Source organism: Euleptes europaea, chromosome 2, assembly GCF_029931775.1.
Source record: "Euleptes europaea isolate rEulEur1 chromosome 2, rEulEur1.hap1, whole genome shotgun sequence".
NCBI lineage: Eukaryota > Metazoa > Chordata > Lepidosauria > Squamata > Sphaerodactylidae > Euleptes > Euleptes europaea.
The window spans coordinates 120087803-120101096 of record NC_079313.1 but is presented as its reverse complement, the minus strand read 5'-3'; positions in this window follow the sequence as shown (position 1 = coordinate 120101096).

The window sequence follows — 13294 nt, the reverse complement described above, 5'->3', positions numbered from 1 at the left end:
TACCTGGAGGTTGGCAACCCTAAATTGGTTAGTTCCCTCAGTCAGTCAAATATGGGCAGCAAGGCTTATAGATGCATTCATTACATAACTTAACATTTATAAATCTGCAACTGAAGGGGTTTTTTTGGGTGGGGGGAGCTCACCAAGCACAAGTTCTGGTTGTGTCCATATTCTATAGTGTGTTAAGTACAGAGGTATCTAGATCCTGCCCTGACCGGGATGGCCCAGGCTAGCCCCATCTCATTAGATCTTGGAAGATAAGCAAGGTCAGCCCTGGCCAGTATTTGGATGGGAGAACTCCATGGTATACCAGGGGTGAGACATGGAGGCAGTCAATGGCAAACCACATCTCTTGCCTTGAAAACCCTATGGGGTCACTATAAGTTGGCTGTGCCTTGACAGTATTTTCCACCACCACCAATCTAGATCCCAACACACGACCTGCATTGTCATCAGTCACATTTGAACAACCAGTTGCAAAAGAATGGATTCCTTTCCAGGTTTAACTTTCCAGAATGGTACCAGATTTGCCTTAGAAGTAATTACGTTCTTCGCAATAACTTCGCAGCAAACCTGAATAATCAGAGAAACCCTTAAAGTACATTTCATTTGTGAGAGCCAGCATGGTGTAGTGGTTAAGAGCACATGAAGCCAGCTGGGTGACCTTGGGCAAGTCACTCTTTCTCAGCCACACCTACCTCACAGGGTGTCTGCTGTGGGGAGAGGAAGGGAAGGTGATTGTAAGCTGGTTTGATTCTTCCTTAAGTGGTGGGGCAAGTTGGCATATAAAAACCAACTCCTCCTACTCTTTGTCTTCTTCCATACATATATATTCTTTTAATACCTAATGAGCAGGGAAAGGAGTGGTTGTTGTTTGTTTTTTAACTCTTTTAAGGCCATATTATAAATGTTGCTTTGCATCTTTTTCTTTCACAGGGTCTTCTAGCCCTGCACTACCAAAAAAATGACTAAAGCTATAATTTCCACCTTGTAAGTACTCCGTGGGTTCAGCTGACCTTTAGAAAATGCGTCCTTTTTGTACAGACATTTTCCTTAATGACAGCTAGGGGTTTTTTTCCAGAGCCCCACTCTGTGGCCTGGGTCTGCCTACTCACAGCAGGCATAATTTGACCAAGGAAGAAAGAATAAAAGGGGAGGAGAGGATAGATTTTTGCAGCACAGAAGACCACGCAGGGACCGATAATGCACCATCTTCCTGAAAGGGTTGATGGCAAGAATTCAAGGAAAGCATTATTAGGCACAATGAATGAAGAACACGCTGAGACACTACAAATTATTTTGTAGCTCTGCCTGCATCGCTTACTATCAATCAGTCAATTTTATTAATGTTTTAGTTCAGATTAAAACCATACAAAATGTATAACCCACAACACCCAGAGTTACATGAATAAAAATTTTAAAATGTTACAGCCAGCCACATATATACATATTGATTACTGAATTGAATGTTATAGTTCTCCTGAATTATTCTTTCTGTGTCAACTCCGGGGTCTTTCAACAAATTTCTTCCTTTGCTTAGAAGCTAACATGATATAAAAGGCCACACTAAGCGTGATCTTTGAATTAAAGTCTGCCATTAAAAATCTAACTCGGCCCTCAACTGTGTCTAAAACATCTGGGATATGCTGGGTTAATTTAAACCGAATGGAGTTGTAAAATGGGCAACTAAGCAAAATATGTGGGAGATCCTCTATTGAACCTGAGTAGCAGGGACATAGCCTTAGGTTATGAGGAATTTTTTTATAACTACCATGGGTGAATGCTGAAGGCATCGTTTGGAATCGTGCCGTAGTAAATGCTCTCCTTAACCCTGGGTCCGAAAGTTCCATTAAATAATTTGAAAATAACAGGGAGAACTTGGACTTTTGTATTAAGCACATATTATTATCAGTTTCTTTGTCAGCAATCCATTTTTTGATATCTTTTGGGTCCTATGTGTTTAAGATTTCTAGCAAAGGCAAATTATACAACTGTAGGATGGGTATAAGGACCTTATCCCAATGGTTTTCCTTTGAATAGAACATATAGCTGTAATACACCAATTTTGAGTTAGTCGATTTTCTCAGTTTTAGGTAGAAAAGTAAAATTCTTAAATGGGCTCTCATGGCAACTGACGGCAAGACTGCCTCCACTCTAAGGAATGCTGCAGGCACCCCTTGGGGCAAACCCAAGATCTTCCTAATAAAACTATTTTGGATTTTCTCCGAATTGTGCAATATTTTCGGGTTTTGCCCCCAAATCTCAATTCCATATAACTGCGGTATTACTTTCCCCACAAAAGCTTTAATTGCTGGGGCAACCATACAGCCTCCTCTGGAATAGTAGAATTTTAAAATGGCACTCATTGTTCGACGGGCTGACAGAATAGCAGATTTACATTGAATTTGCCATGACAATGTGGGTTGGAAAATTATGCCTAAGTATTTAAAAAACTGGTCCTGTTCTACTTTTTGGTTTGCTATTGTCCAACTGTGAGCAATCCTACGATTGCCAAAAACAACTATTTTAGTTTTGTTGTAGTTATTCCCTGTTGCAGTATTCAACCAGCGTTTTCAGTCTTTCCTTTAGCCCAGTTTTCGTGAGGGCCAAAATAGCCATATCATTGGCATATAATAAGGTTGTTATTTTCCTTCCAGCCAAAAAGGGGGAGAAATGTGTTAATGCATTCATCTTTTGTACTATATCATTAATATAAAAATTGAAGAGGAGAGGAGCTAGCAGGCAACCCTGTTTCACTCCTTTCGTTGGGGGAATCGGTTCCGTTAAACTTCCAGTTCCTTCCACTCTAACTCTAGCTGTGAGGTCTGCATGCAATTCCTTTATCAATCTAAAAAGCCTCTGGTCAATAGAGGTATCCGCCAACTTCTGCCAAAGCCTATTTCGGTCAATTGAATCGAAAGCTGAGGACAGGTCAACAAAGGCTACAAAAAATTGGCATTTTAATTTGACCGAGTATTTCTCAATCAGGGCTTTAAGAACTAGACGATGATCAATTGTGCTATGTTCCTTACTGAAACCGGCTTGTTCCTGGTTAAGGAGGTTTCCCTGGTCTGCCCAATCTACCAACTTATTTAACAGGTGGCGAGTATATAGCTTAGAAGCAACATCTAAGAGGATGATAGGTCGATAATTGGCAGGGTCTGAGTTTTCCCCCTTCTTAAAGATAGGGACGATGATGCTTTGTTTCCATCTGGAAGGTATCACGCTATTACAATGTCATTAAAAGTATCAATAGCATATGTGTCTCCTGTCGTTAGTTGGGATCTTAAAAGCATTAGATCGTCTGAAAATAGGCAATGTTTAACATTGAGATCTACTTGTTCACTCCATTTGATCCTTTCCATAATTAGTCTTGGCGTAGCATCACTTACTAAAACGGACAACAGCCCAGTGCTTTCTCTCTGCTCTCCTGAGTTCTTTCTGATTGCCACCAACTTTTCTACTTAGCAAGGATATAGCAAGGTGCAAAACTTCCAGTGTTCATCAAAGGAAATTAAATGGCAGGATAAAGCACAAACGGTATGAACCAGAGGAGACGGGAGATGGATGCCTGGCGTGCCCCACTGAAACTTTTTGGTAACATCCATAATATAGTTGATCTGCAGTATTAAAAAACGGCGAACTTCATTTTCTCTACAGACTTATTTCAGTTTTGTAGATAGGGTTGCCAAGTGTGTTCCCCCCCAGCCACCGGTGGGGGGTACGGTTGCCAAGTTGGGGAAATCCTGGAAATTTGGGGAAGGAGCCTGGGGAGGACAGGGACCTCACTGGGGTACAATGCCATAGAGTCCTCCCTCCAAAGCATCCATTTTCTCCAAGGGAACTGTTCTCTGTTATCTGGAGATCAGTTTTAATTCCGGGGGATCCCCAGGTCCCAATTGGAGGTTGGCATCCCTATTTGTAGAACATCACTGAACATCACCCCTAAATGCCAAAGACGATGTTGCATAACACTAATAAATTACCAATAACCCTTTCTCTTTTCACAGAGCAAAGGAGTTGGGGGGAGGTTAAATCTTTCCCCACCCACTGCTTCTTTGTTCTAAAGGCTAAACCACACATAATGCTGGAGGTGTGTAGTGTACTTATCTTTCCCCTTTCCAGATCTGCTGGAGGAGCAGAAGGAAGAGGAGGAAGAGGAAGAAGACGAAGAAGAGGGGAAAGATGAAGACGAAGAGACGAAGAAGAAGAGTTGGTTTTTATATGCTGGTTTTTTTACCACTTAAGGAAGAATCAAACCGGCTTACAATCACCTTCCCTTCCCCTCTTCACAACAGACACCCTGTGAGGTAGGTGGGGCTGAGAGAATGTGACTAGCCCAAGGTCACCCAGCTGGCTTCATGTGTGGGGGTGGGGAAACAAATCCATTTTGCCAGATTAGTGTCCGCCGCTCACGTGGAGGTGTGGGGAATCAAACCCGGTTCTCCATATCAGAGTCCACCGCTCCAAACCCCTGCTCCAAACGACTACAACACGCTGGCTCTCTTTAAGCACCAGGCCTCAGTAAGAGAGTGTGTATATATGAACTCTACCCCTATGCCATTTCCCGGATTAGAATGGCATGTCCTGAGATGCTTTAAACACCAACATGTACCATTAACAATCAGGGAAATGGCACAGGGGAAGAGGTCTCTTGCACACACCCTCTTTCTGAGGCTGAGGATCCAAACTCACAAAATGGACACATGAAGCTGCCTTATAATTAGGGTTGCCAACTCTGGGCTGGGAAATACCTGGAGATTTTTGTGGCAGAGCCTGAGGAGGGCAGGGATTGGGGAGGGGAGGGATTTTAAATGCCAGAGTCCAAATGCCCAAGCGGCCATTTTCTCCAGGGGAACTGATCTCTACCGGCAGGAGATCAGTTGTAATAGCAGAAGATCTCCAGCTAGTATCTGGAGGTTTGGCAATTCAAAATAAAAGCACCAGCAAAGTTACACACATTAATGTGACTACAATGCAATTGCTGTTAGAAAAATATATTCAGAAGTGGTTCTTACTAACACAACCTTAGTTGAGCAAAACAACACAATAATTTTTTTACAATGGTCTAAAAAAGACCCAATGTGAAGACGCAAAAGCGTTACAACATAAGTACATGTAGGCACAATTGCTCAGTTCTTTCAAAGTCCATACACATAAAGTGCAAATGCAATAATTTAGGCAGCAAAGAAGTGTTCTTTAATTAATAGTAGCACAAATAGCTCAGAGGAAAGCAGAGATGCACCATAACTGCAAAAAGTAATTTTAATAATAAGCAAAAGGCAACAACAACAAGAGTCTCTACCTTTAAGGAGTCTCAAAGCAGCTTTACAATCACCTTCCCTTCCTCTCCCCACAACAAACACCTTGTGAGGTAGGTGAGGCTGAGAAGAGTTCGGAGAGAACTGTGACTGGCTGAAGGTCACCCAGAAGGCTTCATGTGGAGGAGTGGAGAATCAAACCCGGTTCTCCAGAGTAGACTCCACTACTCCAAACTACCACTCTTAACCACTACACCATGCTGGCAACAAGGACTGCACCGCGTATGTTCAAAAAAGCTCAGGGATAAAACCTTATAGGGCCAGGTGGAGCTGCACTGGTTCCTTAAGTCACTCAACTGAGTAAATATAGATAAGAAAACAGAATGAGAAATGGTCTCTAGCTAGGGGTTCTAGTAAAGATTAATAAAATACCTTGGCTAAGTATGGAAAATCGAGAGGCCAACAAACCCTGCATGGAAGAATTTCTATCCAAGCCAGGAGAAAAAGTCCTTTCGAAGGCTTTGGGGATCGAGCTAGATATTACACGAGTTCTTTTCTGTTTTCTCCAGCTGATTTTTTTTTAAATGAAAAACTGCACAGAAAGCTGTAACTGGAGATAACCCTTTCCTTCCTTTCAAAGTCTATTTAGTATGGAATATACAAGAATACTTATCAGTATTAGTATATTATTATAGAATATTAGAGACATGGTATGAAGTGTATGTATTGCTTCTGCATATCTCCTGTTAAATTTAATTCCTATCTAGGTGACAGACTTGACCTTTGTTGGAGAGTGATCATACACATGGAGAAACATCCCTATTGCTTCAGGGTTTTGAAATAAGACTGCAAATGTTATAAACCAAATTACTGGCTGTGCAATATCACTGAATCCAGCCCATATGCCTACTTTCCACATAGTGTTAGAGATCTTACCTTATTCCTTCTAAAGAGTGCTAAATTTATCCTGGCCAGGAAACAACCTGAAACATGTTTCTTCTATGCTATTTAACACAAAAAATTATGAAGCTCACACACCAACCAAGAGCAGCAACTGGTAGGCAAAAGACAAATATGTTTTTCCTATAATTTAGTATACCAGGATCTGCTTTTGAAAAATAGAAAACAAAATTTTGCATACTAGCATTCTTATTAGTATTGTAATGGTTAGATAACCATTCCTACCAATGGGTAGTGGTGTTGCGCATCTGAGCGCTTGGGTTGGGTCTGTATTGATCCTAGCTGTTTTTCTGTGTTTACCAGACACAGCCTGGCAACCACTGGGAGATTGGGGGGTGGGGGCATGGGGGGCACATTTGGCAATGGTTTGAGATCACTTCAGGGAAAATCCCCAAAAGTGATGTCCGTCCTCTCTAGGAACTGCTGGAAACTCTATAGTAAAACAATAGAGTTACTGGTGATTCCTAAAGGGGATTGACATCACTTCCTGGTTTTTCCTTGAAGTTATATCATGCTGCCAGCCCACAGCTTTTTTTTTTTTTTTTGCTTCCTTTTTATCAGAGTGGCAGAAGGGCAGTTCCTGTAGGGACTCCTGGGCGAAATAATATCTGCTGATAATGCAGAGGAAAAGGCCACTCTCACCCCCCCCTCTGTAATACATAGAGATCTGGTACGCCAATTCATTGAAAGGAAAGGAAAAGAATGAGATGGGAAAGGATAAGCAGCATATTCAAGAGTCGGTACAACAAAGGAAGACATGGTCGATATGTCACTACAAGTCCTTGTACCTTGTGAAGGTCATCCAGTCTTTGAGGAGGATTTGCCAGGAAATTCTAAGGACTTTGGTATGACACTACAGGCAAAAGACAATATGTGTCCATAACAGAGAATTTGGACTTAGCAAGATGCCCTGAATGCCAAGCCTCAGTTATCAATGACATAGGCTTGGCTTACGCATATAGAACTTGAGCTGGAAGACATACCCAGAAAACCTTTTGGTTTACAGATTATGTGCCTTCCTAAATATTATATTATAGGTTCAATTAAAGGGGGGTTGTTATGGTTCTATTGCCACCCATACCAGTGGGTGATGCTATTGCATATTTAAGGGATTGGGTTGGTTCTGTATTGGTTCTAGTTGTTGTTCCATGTTCTGTGGATGGTGACTGTTGAATTGTAGGAATTGTTTTTCAGATCTGTGCTGAAGATTAATTGGAAAACCTCTTATTCAAGTTTATTCCTTAACAAGTGTGTTACAGTACCTTTGTGAGTTCTAAAACACTTCAGTGTGGTGTTTATTTCATGTTCTCTTCTGTTCTAACATTTTTTATGTTAGACGGTACACTAATTTATCAGTTCTCCTTTTCATTACAGTATTTATTTATAACGCATGTGTTTTTCAATCTCAAAATCTTTTGAAAAATTCAGAAATAATCCTTCAGGTCAGGAGCTGTGAAAAACTGTTCAACCTGGAAAGGCAGGATGGGAATAAGAGAAGGAAACAATAATTAATTAGGCACGTTTCTAAAAAAATGTGAGGTGTCAAGTATTTCTATTTGATAAACTCATGAATTATGTAACACCATCATTCAGTAGAGTATAAGGGTCAGAAGCCTACAACTCCTCCACTGGAAAATTATCTCTGTGAGAAGAATATTCACTTTCTCCCTGTGAACTGAATCTGTAATCAAGGGTCTCAACCTATTTGCGCCTGCAGGAACATTTGGAAGTCTGACACAGCATGGTGGGCACAGTAACAAAATGGTTGCCACAAAATGGTTGCCGCTGGAGGCGGCCACAAAATGATTACCACACCTTAACTTCAGTAACACAGTATAGATCCTTGTGCTGTGGTGGCAGCTGCTTGCCAAAGCAACATTTTTAAAAAATCTGCATGGCCAATTGAATCTCCAATAGTCAATCCAAAGCCTTGCTAGCCTAAAACCCTACCTGGCCCACTAGGGTTGCCAACCTCCAGGTCATGGCTGGAGATCTCCCGCTATTACAACAGATCTCCAGCCGATAGAGATCAGTTCACCTGGAGAAAATGGCTGCTTTGGCAATTGGACTCTATGGCATTGAAGTCGCTCCTCTCCCCAAACCCCACCCCCCTCAGGCTCCGCCCCAAAAATCTCCAGGTATTTCCCAACCCAGAGCTGGCAAACGTAGTCCCCACCCACTTCCTGAAAACACTTGGCAGGCACCAGAAATGGTGTCAGTGGGCACCATGCCCACAGGAACCATGTTGGGGACCCCTGTTCAAAATTATTATATTAGGGTTTTTAGACTTTTTTATTCAGCTGGTTTCAGCATTATAACACAAAAGTCCCTGCCAGCTCTCTGCCCTTATATCACAGATGGACAGACTTCAGGCTTGAGGGACCCATATGTGGTTCCCCCTTCCCCCAGAACTCTGGGGTCTATCACTGGTGTGTGCATGCGTTAAGTGCTATCAGGTTGCTTCAGACTTATGGCAACCCTATGAATTAATGATCCCCAAAAAGTCCTGTCATTAACAGCCTTGGACAGAACAGCCTTAACAAAATTACAGCTTCATCACTGGAGCCAGCTGCAAAATGGCTCCCACCAGAATGTACAGCTTGTTCCAATTACTTGCTGACTGCATCAGTACTAGGGTTGCCAACTGCCAGGTAGTAGCTGGAAATCTCCTGCTAATTCAACTGTTCTCCAGCCGATAGAGATCAGATCACCTGGAGAAAAATGGCCGCTTTGGCAATTGAACTTTATGGCATTGAAATCCCTCCCCTCCCCAAACCCCGCCCTCCTCAGGCTCCGCCCCAAAAATTTCCCGCCAGTGGGGAAGAGGGACCTGGCAACCCTAATCAGTACAAATTTACATCTGAGCTACTACTCATGCAAGATTTCAACAGCAACTCTAAATAAATGGCCTTGACACAATGGCCTTGACACAGACAGCCTCTTCATACTATCGTTTTACATGTGCAAATGCTAAAGGAAGCATCCGAGTTCTGAATCGTAGAATCATACTACTTCAGACGGCAGGTGCTGTTCAAAATTATCCCGCATTAATAATTCCCTGTCAGCAGAAAACTAGCACAATATGTGCAGGGCTAGGCTAGCATATTCCTAATGGGCAATTTTTTTTAATTTATTTTTTGCAGGGAATTTTTACACAAGGAAAGATTAAAACTGACTCTCCCCCACCTGCTGACTTAAGTAGTACAGCCCATTCTACCACCATACTGTACCGCATGCAATCTCCAGGCCTCATGAGGCGAACAGATTAGTGAGTAAAATTGTAAGTATGTTATTTAAACTATTTCTGTCCCACCTTTCTCCGTATGAACCCATTTGAAACAGTAATTTGTGTCATATTCTTATGTATGTCTTTACTGGAGAGGTAGGACTGTGGTAGGGTTGCCAGGACTTTCACTGCACCAAGAGACCTGCTGGCGACACTTGTTGACTGCTGCTGCTCATAGCAATAGAAGGAGAAAAATAAAAATGCTGGCATCATGCATGATGTGATGTTACTTCCAGGGAAAACCCTGGAATGAGTCACATCACTCTAGGAAACACCGGAACTCTATGGTCTTACCTTAGAGTTTAGGGCAATTCCTAGAGTGATGTGATGTAACTTCTGATTTTTCCTGGAAGTGATGTCATGGCACATGTGATGCTGCCCCCCCCCCAAGCTCCTGACGATTGCCAGGCACAGTCTGAGGACACTAAACTGCAGTGTAGTCAACCAGATTGGTTGCAATAGTGATGGGGGGCAGTTCTCGGAGTGCTGGGAACTTCCTAGAAATCAGGAGAGAGATGGAAGGCAAAGAAGGCTATTCTTGTCCTGAGAGCTATATTTAATCCAGGGAGCATTGTCCAATGAGCTCTCCTTATGGTTCCTGAATCCTGAATCAGGTGGTTTTAGATCTATCATGACCCAGTTCAGTATCAACCAGTAGATCGTACCAACCTCTAGCACCAACCTCATCTGATACATACAACCAGAACTACATCTGTGTTACAACTTGAAAGCTGCTTTAGAAAACCAGTCACAAGAAGTGCCTTTATTTACACACACAAAATATTTCCACATGATTTATCTCTTACCTTATTCTTTCAACCCTGCCATACAAAAGATTTTCTCAGATCTTTTATTAACACTATTAAGTACATTAAGAGAAGAAATATCACAAACCACCTAGACATTCGCACCAACAGAGAGGTTTATTTTTAATGAACATTCTTCTTTCAAAGGAGGGAGAAAAACACGTTCTTATTAATGTGGCATTCAAAGTCAGCAAACATCAACACTGTCACTTTCCAGGTAATTTATGTTATTAAAAATAGCAATGGCATCTTAAATTTAGCACTATGAGGCAAACAGGGATGAGTAGAAGCATCAGCTACACTGCAGCGGTCCACAAAGTGAATGAGACAATCATTATTATTCATTCCTCCAGCACTTCTAATGTGGTCATAGCTTTACAATCCATACAGTTTTCCCCCTTAATCCTCAACAAGAATAATATGAGGCAGGTCATAATAATTACCATTTAACAAATGGGAAATTGAGCCTGGGACAATTCCTTCCTAGTGACCATCAGGAATGTCCATAAGATTTAACCCTTAACTTCCAGTTAACCAAGAAGCTCAGGCTCTTTGACCTGAGAATTGACCTGAGTTATCTATGTAGAGAGATTTTTTTTGTATGTCAAAGCCTTCGGTCATGTCAGCCCCCCACCTGGTACAGTCCAAAGATGGGGTTACCATCTCAGTGTGAAGCAGGTTGTCAGAAAAGAATACAGTGCAACGTCCTGCCAATCCGATTCTTTTACCTTAAAGAAGATTATATTAAGAACATCCATTAAAAATAATAAGGCAAAAGCTTCCCACAATAGTTATTTGATGATTAACAGGTTTCTGTTAAGAAACATTTTGAGCAAACATTTGAGGGAGACTGTTCACACATTACGCAGTACACAGGTTGGGTCTAGTAGTGTGTCGTCGTCGTCCCCCCATCCCCACCCCACATCTTGAATGTCTTAGTAACACATAACTTGCAGGTTTCTACTCAAGCCCCATGCACACAGTGGCCGATTCAAATTGTGACAGCAACACACATGAAGAAGAGTCCTCAGCCTTCCCTCTGCACCATTTTCCTGACCCATAATTTTTTTTGGGGGGAGGGCACTATTTTGCCTGTTGGGGAAACCATTTGTATACTCATGGTTTTCCCCAACAGCCTAAATAGTGTCCCCACCATTCTTTTCAAGTCAGGAAAATTGAGGGTGGGGAGGCTGCAGGCCATCATAATAACCCTGTAAGGCAAATTGATCTGAGAAACAGTGTCTAGTCCAAGGTCCTTCAAGTGAGCTTCATAGCAATGAAAGGATTTGAACCTAGTTCCATCCAGTCCTAGTCCAACCCTGTTTTCCAGAGCTTCCTATTGGCCGATGGAGATCCAATTGGCTGTGCAGATTTTTTAAAAGGTTTCTGCAGCAGCTGCTGACACACTACTGGTTTTATCATCTCTCTCTCCTCTTTACCAGAGTATTTTTTACAATTACCCCTCTTCTCCCCGGTAATTGGGCTTCCTCTGCGTGGCTGCTTCCACTTCCTGCAACCACCATTTTGTGATTGCTCCCATCACACTGTGTCAAAAATCCTGACCACATGCTGAGAAAGGTTGGAGACTCCTACACTATTTGCTAAAATCCTGTCCTCTACCTCTATGGTATTTTGGAGGGTAATGCACTTTAACAACAACTTTTTCTAGCAGGTTTCTCTAGATGACTCATTACTAGGATTGCTAGGTCCCCTCTGGCCACCATCGGGGGATGTGCTGGGTGTGTTACCAGAGCCAGACTGGGAAACTCCTGGAGATTTGGGGGTGGAGTCTAGGATGGACAGGGTCCTCAGCGGGGTACAATACCATAGAGTCCACCCTCCAAAGCATCAATTTTCTCCAAGGGAACTGACCTCTGTAGTCTGGAGGTGAGTTGTAATTCCAGGGGGTCACCAGGTCCCACCTGGAGGCTGGCATCCCTAGTCATTACATGCCAGCAATAGTATAGCTGGCCAGTTATTCCCCAGATTTCTGGCAGAACTAAATGGTGTTAATGGGCATCTACCAAACACAAAATTGGTTAAACTACCCATCATCTCTGTCCATTGCCAGGTACAGGAAGCAGTTCATTGATGACTGACAGGTTCACACGTTTGCTTCCCCACCCACACACACACATAGCATAGCTTAAGCAAGAATTGTTGTCACAATCAAAAGAGGAAGGAGTCTTTACATAATTAGTTTCTTTATTACATGAGCCTGGAAGTATAATTAATTCATGGATTCTTCCATAATATTCTGTTAATTAGTGGTAAAAAGAAGTATTAGGAAGAAAATAGATTCCTTTAAAATGTGGTGTTGGAGTTGAGTGTTACGGATTCCGTGGACTGCCAAAAAACCAAATCAGTGGGTTATAGATCAAATCAAGCCTGAACTGACCCTAGAAGCTAAAATGACTAAACTGAGGCTATCGTATTTTGGTCACGTCATGAGACGCCAAGAGTCACTGGAAAAGACAGTCATGCTAGGAAAAGTTGAGGGCAGCAGGAAAAGATGAAGACCCAACAAGAGATGGATTGACTCCATAAAGGAAGCCACAGCCTTCAATTTGCAAGATCTGAGCAAGGTTGTCAAAGACAGGACATTTTGGAGGACTTTCATTCATAGGGTCGCCATGAGTCGGAAGTGACTTGACGGCACTTAACAAACACACAAAAAGAAGTATGCCTGCTAGACAGACTGGGCCACTAATTAATAGGTATGGAATGATATTTAATGACTGTGTGTGGTTGTTTTGTTTTAAATAGTGCCCCCACAGTCACTCCAACAGTAGACTGAAACTATACTACAAGCCACCTTAAGGCTTTTTTCTTTCCTTACTTTCATCATTGCAGTTTTCATCTCAACAACAAATTAAAAGTAACAGCCTTTCTTTATTGGCACAAACAATCACCTGCACATATTTTAAGGCAGGGCCTGTTTGATTTGATGCAAGGAAATTGTTTTATCCTGATCATAAGCA